Source organism: Malania oleifera, chromosome 3 (assembly GCF_029873635.1).
Source record: "Malania oleifera isolate guangnan ecotype guangnan chromosome 3, ASM2987363v1, whole genome shotgun sequence".
NCBI lineage: Eukaryota > Viridiplantae > Streptophyta > Magnoliopsida > Santalales > Ximeniaceae > Malania > Malania oleifera.
The window spans coordinates 106,849,904-106,864,763 of NC_080419.1; the positions used below are offsets into that span (position 1 = coordinate 106,849,904).

Sequence of the window (14,860 nt, forward strand, 5' to 3'; positions counted from 1 at the left end):
GAATGTGCTGTCTCGGTGCTGCTGAAGCCTTTGGAGCTTTGTAAATGTGGATGAACTGCCCAATAGGTATATTTTTCCCCCCTTCACCTGTATATATACAAGCGAGGTATATAGGTATCATCTACAAAGGGGGGAAGAAAACATTTAAAAAAGAGGATAAAAAATATCCTTATTCATTGAATTTCAACACTTTATGAAAAGTCTATTCCTCCATTTGTGACTTAAAATGATTAATTAAGATTGATCAAAAGATGCAAGAAGAGTTGATAGTGATAATTTTCAGGTGCATTTAGACAACTCTGGATTCTGAATTTCAACCCTAAACCAGCACAACTAATGTGGTCTTGGACCACCTAACCTATTTAGCTCATCAGTAAAGGGAAACATGCTCGCTTACTGCCCCTACTTTTGTCAATTATTCTCGTTCTTTTTGGAAAAGCCCTTGGATGAACATGTACAATGGGGTAGGGGAAAAAATAAAAATAAAAACTCTACGCGTGTACGTAGCCAAGGCGTTTATTCTTCATTTATTATCCTTTGCATTAACTTTGAAAAATTAAATTGAAAAAATAAAAAAAAACAAGACCATATTAAGGAAACACTTTACAAAACAGATGACAGTAAGATTAAGTCAGCAAACTCGATTCAATTCCATGATCTGAGGAATTGTATTCATTCACCTCTTTCCATTTATGTAAACATGGTAATTATAATTTTTCCATTTATATAAAAATTGTAATTATAGCTATTCGATGAGATCATCTTCCCATTTGCTAGCACATGACACAAGCCCACATCAACGACACCCACTCATCCTCCCACGAGTCATTTCCTTATGCCAATGACATGTCCCCCATTGCCTAACATAGTCACATCTTAATGCAACGACGTTGTCCCACTCCAATCCATCCAATCACATGTCGTTGCCCACCTCAAATGACTCCCTACTTCTCGTTCGTCGCCACCTTCCCCTGCTCTTCCCTTAAACACATCCACCATCCAACCGTCATTAGAGCTCGTCGCTGTTGTAGAACCTCCTGTACTACGTTCCCACCAAATGACCACACGGTCCCAAAACCACATCGTGAAGCCAAAGATCTTCATTGATGCAACAGTCCGCTACCCACTTCCATAGTCTTTCTTTGTTGCAAGTGGTGTTCTTGACTCCCCCATGAATTATACAAAAGCAAGCAAATACAATGAGTGGAGCAATGCAATGGATGGGGAATTCACGGCTTTTATAAAGAATGGCACCTGGGCTCTAGTGCCATCAAAACTGAACATAAACATCGTTGGCTCCAAGTGGATTTTCAAATCCAAACACAAAGCCAATAGCACTCTCGAACGCCATAAAGCATGACTGGTAGCCAAGGGCTACCACCAATAGCTCGGAATTGACTTCGACGACACATTCGGTCCAGTGGTCAAGCCCACAATCATCCAGCTTGTTCTAAGCATTGTAGTCTCCAAACGCTGGCCAATCCATCAAATTGACATACAAAATGCATTTCTTCACGGGAATCTATCGGAGGAGGTATATATGCATCAACCTCTTGGATATGTTAACCTGAATTTTCCAAATCATGTATGTTGACTGCACAAAGCACTATATGGCTTGAAACAAGCCCCATAGGCCTGGTACCACTGCCTGCATGAGCACCTTCAATCACTTGGCTTTGTTAACTCAAGCTCTGATACTTCTCTCTTCACATTTAGGCAAGCTTCAGTGACTCTCTTTGTGTTGGTATACGTTGATGATATAATCATCACTAGCTCCACCTCGCAAGCTATATCTAAACTAATCTTTGCTCTCGCTAGTGAATTCGCTGTCAAAGACCTGGATGTTCTAAGTTTCTTTTTGGGCGTTGCAGCTCATCACGTGAAAGAGAGGCTATTCTTATCTCAAAGTCAGTACATATATAATCTACTCAGTCGCACGAAAATGCTCGATGCCAAGCCTGTATCTTCACCTATGTCTTCTTCACAGAAGCTATCATTGTTTTCGAGTGCTCCATACTCTAATCCCTTTACCTACCGTAGCATAGTTGGAACCTTGCAGTATCTATCTTTGACACGGCCCAATATTTCCTTCGCTATAAATAAAGTGTGCCAATTCATGCACAAACCCATTGATGAACATTGGACAGCAGTGAAAAGGATACTATGTTATCTCAAGTTTTCCATTAATTTTGGATTACTCATTCAGCCTAGCATTTCTACATAGCTCTCAATTTATTCCGATGCCAACTAGGCCGGCTACCCCCGACGATCGGAAATCAACCTCAAGTTTTTGCATATTTTTTGGTGACAATTTAATCTCAAGGAGTTCTAAAAAGCAACCGACTATGGCTCGCTCAAGCACCGAAGTTGAGTACCAAGCAATTGCCATGCCATGACTAATTCTATCTGGCTCCAATCTCTACTACGTGAGTTCGGTATTTTCCTTTCCCAGAACCCCGTTCTCTAGTGTGACAACATAGGGGCGACCTATCTCACAACAAACCCAATGTTTCGTGCATGTACAAAACATGTGGAAAGCGACTACCACTTTGTTCGTGAAAGAGTTCAGCAGAAATCATTGGAAGTTCACTTTATATTACGGAAACGCTTTCCGAAAGAGATGACAGTAAGATTAAGTTAACAGATGACAGCAAGCGCGATTCTATTCCATGATCTGGGGAATTGTATTCATTCATTTCTTTCCATTTATGTAAAGATTGTAATTATGATTATTCCATTTATGTAAAGATTGTTATTATAGCTATACGCTATTCTTTCATATAATTTCGCCAATTCTTGTAATTACTTTAGGACACAAGTTTTGTTCATTCACATCGACAACAATGGTACGAGAGTTTCCATCTTATGAGTATTGTTCTAGACCAGATGGCTCCCACATTTCGAAATTGGGACTTGCATCTTCCACTTTCAATGTTTTGTTTTCATTTACCTTCCTCTGTTCTTTTTATCAAAAAGCTGAGAAATTTGGATTCAAATGGCTTACTAGCATTCATAAAAATTTATCATGGTACACCTCTAAAAGATTCATAACGTTTCGAAATTGGGACTTGCATCTTCCACTTTCAATGTTTTGTTTTCATTTACCTTCCTCTGTTCTTTTTTTTAAAAAGCTGAGAAATTTGGATTCAAATGGCTTCCTAGCATTCATAAAAATTTATCATGGTACACCTCTAAAAGATTCATAAAAATTATGTGCTATTAGTTTTAGTTATTTTATAAATTATTTTTTGCGCTACATTTTTTGGGGGATAATTTGTGCAAAACAATAAGGAGCCCTTTGTTGATAAACATCCAAGCCAGCTGCCTGCTTGCTAACCATACCCAAAAATCGATGTGAATGAAGAAGAAGCAGGTCTCCTTGGGAATTTCCTCTACTTGATGATTTTCTGTACAGTCTGGGATGGAATTCTGTCTCCTGGATTTGTGAAGAACCTGGTCGGGTCCATTCTTCCTTCCCCTTTCTTTGTTTACAGTCCTCAGACGCAAACTATTCTTTTAATCTACTTTTGTTTCCTGTACCATTCCACGCTACGTGCTTGAGCGGCTTCTGGAGCTGTTATAAGAAGGTGGTGCATGCTGTGTGTCACTCAATACATCCTGCAAAGAATCACCCAAATTAGTTTTAATGTGGGTTGATGTTTACAGTGTCACGACCTTGATACTTGAATTGCCTTTTGGGATAGATCCACTTGCAGTTTTTGGAGGAAGAACACACCGTGTTTTTACTACCTCAACTTACTTGGTGCGAGGAAAAGATTTGGCTGTGGTCGGGCGAGTAGCCTCCACAGCTGCCTCCCAACATTGAAGGGTGCATATTTTCCTCGGCCAGAGCTCTCAATCTGTTCAGTTCTGGCAAGACTACCTTTCCAAGATCCGGTCTGTCTTTTCGCCTCAACTCTGCACAACTGAGCTCAATCTTGGCAAAGCCCAACGCTTCTTCAACTGGCCAATCAGGCACGGCTGGATCCAACATCTCAACAAAAGTCCCCTTTTCAATAGCCCGCTCAACATGGTGAGTCAACCCCATTGGTGGCTTGGCTGTTACCATCTGTAGAAGCATCATGCCAAGGGAGTATATGTCAGATTTTATACCCAGCATGCCAGTTTGTTGATACTCCGGATCTATATAGCAGAAAGTGCCGGCTGTTGACGTCATGCGATACTGTGTCACAGTGTCGGCAACTGATGGAGGGACTAGCCTGGCCAAACCAACATCGCTAATCTTGCTGACATAGTTGTGGTCGAGCAAGATGTTGCCTGGTTTAAGATCACGGTGCGCTAGCGGCTCTGGTTTGGTCTGGTGGAGAAACAGTAGGGCGGTGCCAATTTCAGCTGCAATTCTAAAACGAAGCTGCCAAGAGAGAGGAGGAGTGTTTCCTCTCTGGAAGAGACGATCATCTAAGCTCCCATTAGCCATGTATTCATAGACTAAGCAGCCATACTCTGGGCAGGCTCCAAGAAGGAGAACCATGTTGGGATGCCGAATGCAACTCAGTACTTCAACCTGAGAATGGCAGAATAATGTAGATAACCGTATAGTATTTTTAATTTACTTGAATACCATGATGCTAATATAGAAGCATATCTTTATCTCATTGCATTGCATACCTCTTGCTGAAACCGCGATCTTCCTTGAGCTGCATCTGGGCGGAGAACCTTAATTGCAACCGGTGTGTGGTCAAGATAGCACTTATATACAGGTCCATAACCCCCTTCTCCAATTTTACAAGATTCTGCAAAGAACTCCGTTGCTGTTTCGATCTCGTCAATCGTGTATTTCCTATACCTGACATCTGAATATGCCAAAGCATCCTGGACCTTGTTCTTCTCTTCTGCTTCTCGAAGTGCTTTCATTTCTGCATTAATTCTCTTTTGTGATTCTAGTTCTGCGATCCGCTTAGCTGCTTCCGCATGCTCTAATGCTGCACTGGACTTCGCCTTTTCCCTCTCTGCGATTGCTAATGCAGCTTCCTCTGCCAGTCGCGCCTCTTCAAACCTCTGCTCTTCTTCAATTTTCCACTGCTGGAGCTCCATTGCCTCTAGTGAAGAATCAACTCAGAAGCTGCCCAAGTGCTGGGAGCATAAAAGCAATTTTTCCATACCTTCTGTTTTGCCGTGAGTGCTTCTTTGCAGGCTGTGCTGTACATGTCCATTGTCTGCTTCAGCTCCAGCTTTAGCCTTCTCATTTTGCAAATTATCAAAATGATGCAACCAATTAAAAACGAATGATGTCAAGAAATAGTAAATTTTGTAATTATCAAAATAATATAAAATATTTTTCTAACACGTTGGTACTTTCAAATTGTTAATTAATGCATCTATTATGAGTATTTAAAAAAATAGTAAATTTTGTATCATTGTCATTCTCATTATAATCTTTTCTCCCACTAGCCATATGGTATATGATTTATGAAAGAGAGAGAAAAAGTGAGAATAAAAAGTAAAAAATAAAATAAATTTTTTGGTATGACTACATAACGGCCGCAGTGGCCTTTACGTAACGGTGGTAGTCTGTAATGGCCGCTATAGCCGTAATTTTTATTCCCACTGATTTCGCGGTGTGTAACGGTATTGGTAACTCAAAAAATCGTTACATAACGGCATTACATAACGATCGCGGCCGTTATTTAAAACCATCTTCACATGTTCTCTCATGCATCTTGATTTTCCCAATACCATATACCAACTATCGCAGGCTGATAAGGGTAGTCAGATGGTGCAGCATATGAGCATCTAATTTTTCCAATATTTGGACTGACTTCTTTATTTTTTTTGGCACTATGGGAGTTGGCAAGTATAACTACATTCCTAAGAAAGCGATTTTTTGAGGCTGCACCAAGAACCAAATTCTCATTTGCTGCTTGAGTTACATACTCAATTAATGCTCACGCTACATCTGCATCTTCTAGTATAACATCCTTGCAATGTATCTGATGTCAAAGTTGCATGTAATCGGAAACATTAAAATGCACATACATACACACAAAAGTGAATTGAGCATGGAACTTTGGTGGTGGGATATCTCACAACTGGAATTTGTTTCTCCTCTACTTATGGAACTTTTGAGGATTATTAGAGGATGAATTACAAGGTCTTCAATTATCTATAAAGTACTAATTTAGAGAAGGTAATCAGGTGGCGAATTTCTTGACTCGTCAAAGAGAGAGAGGCAACACAAGGAGATATTTTATAGGTGATGTGCTATCAAGTAAAATGAGAGGTTTCATTCGTATGGATAAGATGAGTATTCCAAGTTTTCGTCTTTAATTGTTATCATTTGATTTTTCCTTTGTTTTCCTCTAGTTTATGTTTGTAGGTAATTGAAATCATTTTATAGAAAAAATTGTTTATGTTTGTTTTTGGTTGGTTTTGATTAAATAAAGACATGTTTATATTGTTTTAGTTGGATAATGGTTTTGATTTTTTTAGTATTTGTTTTGATGTCTGGGATGATTTTGTTAGTTTATTTGTAAATCTCATGTATCTTGCTTGTAACTACGGTATTTTTCCACCATAAGTGAGGGCTATTAATAAAATTAAGATTTTCATAAAAAAAAGAAAAAGAAAAAGTGAATTGAGCATTTGAGCTGATGCATTTGTAGATGTCTATCAATGGCATAGTTCTGATGCCTTCCAGATGGCACTTGCGACTTTTCCCTTACCATTCTTATTCCCATAGGAAAATAGACAAAATTAGTTCTTGGCACTTACATCTTTTCGTGTACAGAAACAACGGAATGGAATGAACAATTCCTTGGTATTTTGATCAAGTTCACCATGGACTTCAAAGAAGTGGTGTATTTCTGCACCAAGAAAATAAAACATTATTTTCATCATTAAAAAAAATTATAACAAGTCCTCCAAGCATGTTCTTTCATTTTTTCTCTTTATTTTTTTCCCTTGTTATACTGTTTTGCAAGCTCCAGAAAAAAAAAAAGAAAAAAAGAAGAAGCTCATTTTGTAGAAACTCGAACCTTCAAATAAGCAGGGTTTGTTGACGAAGGTCACCTTCGTCGACGAGATCCCTATAGTTCCTCGTCAACGAAATTCAAAGCCTCATAGATGAGGGAATACCGAGGCTTTTGGGAGGTTATCGGGAAATCCTTGTTGACAAAATTTAGAACCTCGTCGACGAGGATGTCGGCAGCCTCGTCGACGAAGTTGACTCAGTCAACGATGCTTTAAAGGTGTTCTTGAGGTTGCTTAGAGGTTAAGAATTCGTAAAATTTCTCTCTCTCTCTCTCTCTCTCTAAGATTCTTCGCCATTCGTCATCCGATTCAACGATCGGAGGTGCCTGCGTGAATCAGAAGGAGGAGTTCTACAATTATAGAGGATTGGATCGTTACTTCGAGGATTTTCGGGTTTTTTTCCCAAAAACCGAGGTAAGGATCTGATCTCGCTTCTGATTATACAGTTAGATAGTGATCGTAATTTTAACAAGGTTGCGTACTGTGATTGTTAGGTTTCAAGGATACAAGGCCGTAGTTTTGGACCAAACCATTCGTGTTTCTACTTTCGGGTTTGAGGTACGAGGGATTTGATTGCAATAGTATATTTGGAAAACTGAACCGTTAAAAAGCTAGTTTATACTTATATGTATGATTCAACTATTTATTTACTAAATTCTACTGAGTAGAAATGCTGATTTTATAATTTTTTGGTTTTTGGTAAAAATGAGGATTTTGGCTTATGATCTCCAAATTTTACGAAAAACACTTATTTGCAGTTATATTGTAATAGGAGATGCTTGAATTCTTCACTTTTCCTTTTAAATGATGTTTACTGGATTTATATCATTTAGCGGATTTTTGGATTAAACTCGTGTGATATATGTTGAAATGGAAATGTATGAATTTTTTATACTATTGATATAGATTATGAGAACGGAGTTCCAACATTGATATAATGATTATGTGAAAAATAGAGGCCGGTGTTACACCGAGCAGAATCAGTAAAGAGGGGTAAACTGAGTGGATAGGCACCGGTTTGAACCCAATATGATTATCTGAAATTGTGAAAATACTGGAATTGCACAGGTTACTATATTTTACTATAAATTGTATATATGATCCTGGAACCACAACTTGTGACCAAAAAGAAGTTGAAAGAAACTTCAGTTGAAAAAGGGGTTGAAAATACTCCAGTACGGGGGTTGAAATAAACTCCTAGGGTTAAGTACCGATGTCGGCACTACGGTGCAACCATGCACAAGAAAATCGGTATGGATAGTACAAGTGCAACCATACATGAGATGGGTACATTAGATGGTCGTCCTGCGAGGAGTTAGTAAGTTGCTAATAAAAATAAACCAGGGGGCGTTCGGACCATAAGATGCCCCACTTTGTCTGCACGAACAGGGCACTGTCGGAGGCAATCAGTACACAACCCGTGCCACGGGGTAAAATAGGCATTTTGTCATATCAAGCTGGGGGTGTTCTAATAATCATATGCATGATTTAAATAATTTTTTTGTAGATAAATGTTATACCTTACAGTATTATAAACAAATGTTTCAAACGTATGAGTTGCTATTAACATGTGCATATATGCAGTCACACACTGTTGTAACACTTTCTTCCGTATTGAGATGTGTCTTACCCCGTTATATAACCCTTATTTTCAGGTCCATCAGAACGTCGATCCTAGTAGCTAGAGGGACTTGGAAGATCGTGTTTGGATTATTGTATACGTAAGTAGAATATGTGGATTAAATGTAATCGGAACATTTTTCTTTTGGGGGTTGGATAAGCAGTTTTCGTTTTGAATCTGGATGATTGTATATTGAGGATATAATAGTAAACTCTGGTATAAGTCTAGTAGAAATCCCAATGGATGTTTATGTTTTTTCGAACATTTACATCGTAATTATGTATGATTTACACCTGTATGTCCCTATTTAGGGCGGTTTGTTTATGTACCTTGAACAGGTACAAATATATTTGTATGATTAGTAGCCACCGAGGCCCGCATAAAGGGTCAGGTCGTTACACATTTGCCCATATTTCCACATATTAACTTTTTTTTTTTCCGAATTAGCATATGCATTGAGCATGAATGTTGCATGTATAATGAGGGAAACAGAGTACTTATATCTAGTTTTCTGAACCTAGGAATGAGAGGGAGTAATCCGCACAGATCTTTGCATTTATATGTATAATTCCTTCCCCTCGCAATTTAATCTCTCCTCCTTTCCTAGTCCTCATCATCATTGTTATTGAAGTAGTAGTTGCTGCAACCATCTTCAAGAAGGAAAAGTGGAGCCAGGTTTGACAATAGTTGGATGCACGTGATATGGTCAAGTAGAAGACAGAGACATACTTAGTAGCTGTTGAAAGGTGGTAAGGACCGACTAAGGGCAATTGATTATCACTATCTTCACTTCACTCAATCTCTCCTCCCTTAAATATAACAGGCTAATTAGTACAGATTGATGCAGCTTATACTCTTCATTTATCAAGATTTTAGCCCCTAACTTTTGTTATAATCAAAATACCATATGCAAAATGTCTACTCTCATTTCTGCTGCTAGAGAACAGATCGTGCCTACCATAGGTTTCTTGGATTGATCTTTTCCCCATTGAAGTTTCATTTATTTTCCTATGAACTGATAGAAAATATTCTAGAAAAAGTTGAATAGTTTGACATTCATAATTTTCAAGTGGCTCAGAAAATGGAGAACACAAATTGTACAATTTGTTATACCCAAAGAAAAAGGCCTATAAAATCAGTCAATGTCTTAGAAAATCACCGAAAACTATATATTATGTAGTAGCGGATTTGAATATATACAAGCATATGAGAGAGAGAGAGAGAGATTACTTTGACCAAAAAGAGAAGGCGATGAAGCAAGTAGGCCTTTGGGTTTGACATGGATGAGTATGACAGTTTGGCCTCTGCTAAGAAGATTATCAATCGCCCATATCAAAGCACTTTGGCTGCCTTTGTCCTTATCTATGGCCACCGCTACCAACCCATTTGCTCCTTCCTTCTCTACATTTCCTTTTGGATGCCACTTCTCTTTCCTTCTTCCTCTAAATCAATCTCCTCCTATATATGTCTGCGTGTGTACAATTTCAAACAGAAGAAACACACCCACTTCTTTTCTTTCCAAAATCAGATCAAATTAAACATAACCCACAAACTTTTAACCTCGATTTTCGTCTATCCCCCGGAAGTTCTTGATGAGAACCACCTTCCTCGCAAATGAGTCTATGCAGAAGAACCACAACTGGAATAACAAATCAAAAAATGCTTTCTGTTCATGTGTGTTGACTCTACGAGTCCAATCCTGTTTTGATAATGACAAATCACTTGGTATTTGATCTGTGCATTGAGTTTGTGAACAGGAACCATATTAAGCATGCACGGAAAGATAACGAGTCATGGAAGCCATAAAGTAAAGCTGACACATCTTGGCAAGATCCATGGAACTCAAAGAGTACGAGAATTAAGATACAAGCGGCAAAGTTTAAGAACATCTTGGGAATGGGTATTTAGAACTCATATACTTACATTTTCATATGATTTAATTTGAGGCTCAACATAACTTAGAATGATTTTAGGATTCATGCATTTCATGTATATCATTAGGGGACTTTCATGGACTTAGAAATATTCTTAAAACCTTGGAAAGTACCTTTATAAAAGAATCAAGAAAGAAAGTAAAATAGATTTTTAAATTAAAAAAAAAAAGGAAAATTTAGAAAAAAGGGACTTCAGTACACTGAACTCACCCTCAATAGCCCGAAGAATTTCTTCAAGAGCCTGAAGATTAAGTTCGGTAGCCTAAAGAATTAATGGGAAAACACAGCAGGAAGGCCGAGTACTTCGGTTGCCTGATCCTGGAACTTCAGTCGCCTGAAGTCACTTTAGGATCCTGAACTTCAACATTAGTAGCCTGAAGTCGCAATAAAGTTTAAAAATCAGATTTTTATTAAACGAACTCGCGAGTTATTTGTTTGATCCAATGGTTCGGATCAATCCTAAGGGCAAGACACTATAAATACTAAATATCTAAACCCTAGAACTAAGTTAAGACACTCAAGAAAGAGAAGAACACATCTTGTTGAAAGAATATTGAAAATTTGCTCCTATTGCTTTATGTTTGCCTACACTTCAATCTCTAACCATCAAGCTTGAGCAAATCAATTCAGAATCTCAAAGGGAACTTGTTTACTCGTCTGAATTCTCATTCTAGTATTGAGGTTTGATCATTCAAGTTATTATCTTCAAGAACTTCTCATCTCATTACTTGTTCTTAATTATCTTTAGAAAAGTTTGATTTTGTGTGTGTTCATACATATAAAAATTGTTTTTGAAAAGATCATTACTTGAGAAAGTTGTTTAGCTATTAATTGATTATTTTTTATTCAAGAGTACATATATATAGTTTTCATAGAGCATATTATTGAAAAATCTATTTTTGATTAGGTATTAAAAGGTGGATCTTGAAATTGCTTATACATATACATATTTATTTCAAACAAGATTGTTACTTGATTAAGGTTGTGTTATTGATTTAATGGTTTGATTCAAGTGTGCATTCAGTTATAGGATTCATATTTTATATATATTAAAACACTTGAGAATATATCCTTTGTATTCATAAATATCTATTTTATTAAGGGATATCTTGTTTTAAAAATCATATACTCAGTATTTTGATCTTTGAATTACATATCATATATATATATTAACATATTACAAAGATCGGGTTGTGATTAAATATTTTGAAAGAAAGCCTTTTGATATATATTGATAAAATATTCAAGATAAGTTTTTTTTTTAACAAGTTCACATTAGACATATTTGTGCTTCTTTACAAAGTGAACTAGAACCCTAATATACTCCAAAGCATTTTAAATATATCATTACGTGGGAGTTTTGGTTAAAAAGGGTTTGTGTGTTGAAGCATATCATGCATAAAACGATTGTATCGTTTTCATACATTCATGAGCTTCAAGTTTAATCATATGTTAATGTGTTAGGAATTTGATTTGTATTCACACACTTTTTTTAGAAGCATTTTTGAATGTTATTTTTCATATTCTATTGTGCACACGGTTCGGTGTGTGAACAGGTGTGTGGGGAGAGAGTTGTATCTCTTATAAGCAACGGAGTAGGAGGGAGCTGTGCCTCTTGTAAGCAGCGGATTGTAAGGGAAGCTCTGTCCCAATTTAAGGAGCAGGGATTTAGTGAAATCCTTGAGTGGTTGCTCAAGGCGAGGACGTAGACCAAGTTGGCTGAATCTCATAAAAACCGTGTTTGTCTTCTCTCTTCCCTTTACTCTTTATTTTTAACACTGTATTTAAATTGTGTATATTGCATGTATAGGTTGGATAACTTTACACATAAGTAATTGAGTAACAAGAATTAATTGGTAAATATATAAGAAGGGTTTAAGCGGTAAATAAGTGTCAAAGAATTTTTTAAATACCCAATTCACCCCCCCCCCCTTTTGGGATTGCACCTGATTCAACATTTGGTATAAAAGCGGGTTTACATAGACTTGGTAGTTAATTTGTAAAACGATCACATGGCACACATTGGTGTAACTCCATTCGGTGAGGGACACTCATCCACTAGACTACCCATCTTCTGTGGTGTAAATTACACCTATTGGAAATGTAGGATGAACATATATTTACTGAACATAGATTGGAAGGTTTGGAAGATAGTGACTAAGGGAAAACACATTCCCGTGAAAGTAATTGATAAGATTAACGTACCTAAAACAGAAGATGAGTATACTGAAGAGGATTGGAAGTCAATACAAATCAATGCCAGTGCCATGAACTTACTTTTCTGTGCATTAGATGTCAATGAATTTAATAGGGTAATGACATGTAACTCAACTAAATAAATTTGGGAAAAATTAGAAGTTACATAAGAAGGTACTAAGGAAGTCAAGGATAGTAGGATAGACATGCTCACTAGTGAATATAAAGCATTTAAAATGACGACTGATGAATCCATACAATCCATGTACACTAGATTCACACACATCATTAACTCTTTAAATGCTCTTGGAAAAACTTACCCTACTTATGAGTTGATCAGGAAAATACTCAGGGGATTACCTCCGGTGTGGGAAGTGAAAGCTACGGCAATAGCAGAAGGGAGAAATCTCAAGGAGATGTCGGTGGACGAACTCATTGGATCGCTCATCACCTATGAGCTGGCAATAAACGAGAGGAAAAATGAGCAAAGCAAAGCAAAAAAGGTCACTGCACTTAAGGCATCATCAACCTATTCAAGTGAAGGAAGTGATTCTGAAACGGATGATGACATGGCCTTGCTAACAAAGAATTTCCAGAAGTTTTTGAAGAAGAACAAGAAGTTCAACAGAAAATTGCGAAACTTTAAATCGGAAAGAAGAAAGCAAAGAATAAAGAAAAAGAAGGAGAATCCACCAACATGCTACAACTGCCGAGAAGTTGGACACCAAGCCTGAGTGCCCCAAGCTCGTAAAAGCTTCAAAGAAAAAGAAGAAGGCGCTAAAAGTCGGCTGGGATACACACAACACTAGCGATTCAGAATCTGAATCCAGTAACGACTAGGTGACCAATCTGTGTCTAATGGCACATGATGACCTTGAGGTACAATCATCATTTTCATCATCTTCATATTATTCTAGTGATTCTGAAAATGAAAATGATATGATTTCATATGATGAACTGAAACAAGAATACTTGTACACTATTAAAATGCCTGAGAAGAAAACAAAGAAAATTTCTGAGTTGAGAAGTAAAGTCAAAGAACTTTCAAGCTTACTTGAACGTCAAAATGAATCTCATGCATCTTTCATAAGAAATAAAGATTTGAAAATTGAGGAGTTAGAAAAGGATTTGAAAGATAAATATGAAATTATTTATAGATTTAATAAAGGACAAAACAATTTTGAAAAGCTCCTAGGATCTCAAAGAAATTCCCTAGAAAAGGAAGGACTCGGTTTTAATGGTAAGGAAAATCTAAAGAAAAGACATCTTTACATGAGTTATTTTACAAAAGAATCAAAGTCATATGTTCCAACTAAGAAATATATAGAAATACTACATGCTTTAAATGTAGAAGGTTGGGTCACATACAATTCAACTGTCCTTGCAAAAATAAAAATATAAAAATAAAGAAAGTATGGAAGGTCAAAGATCAATCTAGCACTAACCCCCCTGGACCCAAGACAATTTGGGTATGAAAGCTAGTTGTTTGATTGTGTCTTGCAGATTTACTTAAGATCAGCATCCTCAAAAGATATATGGTATATGGATAGCGAATGCTCACGTCACATGACCGGGGATAAAGCAAAGTTCACATTCATCATACCCAAGGATGAAGGGTTTGTTACTTTTGGAAATAATGCTAAGGGAAGGATCACAGGTGTCGGTAAAGTCAGTAATGATTCCTCACTCATTATAGATGATGTTTTATTAGTTGAAGGTTTAAAGCACAATTTATTGAGCATAAGTCAGCTATGTAATAAAGGTTGCAAAGTATCATTTGAACATGACAAGTGCATAGTTGAACACAAATCTGATAATAAGATACTGTTCATTGCTAAGCGTCATGAAAACGTATATACCACAAGCTTTGATAACTTAACTTCATAGAGTGTGACATGCTTATCTGCTATGAATGAAATAAGCTGGATTTGGCATAGGAGACTAGGACACCCAAACATGGATTTAATCTTAAAACTAGTTAAGGGACTGCCTAAGACTAAATTTGTGAGAGATAATATCTATGATGCATGTCAACTAGGAAAACAAGCAAAAACAAGCTTTAAGAAGAAGAAAGAGATCTCCACTACTAGGCCACTCCAAATGCTACACTTAGACTTAT

At 37.1% G+C, this 14,860-nt stretch overlaps 1 pseudogene; it reads right to left on the reverse strand.

Annotated features, from left to right (window-relative positions):
* Positions 1-3,531: 3,531 nt before the first annotated feature.
* Positions 3,532-14,860, reverse strand: part of LOC131151465 (U-box domain-containing protein 34-like) — a 42,992-nt pseudogene continuing 31,663 nt past the window's right edge.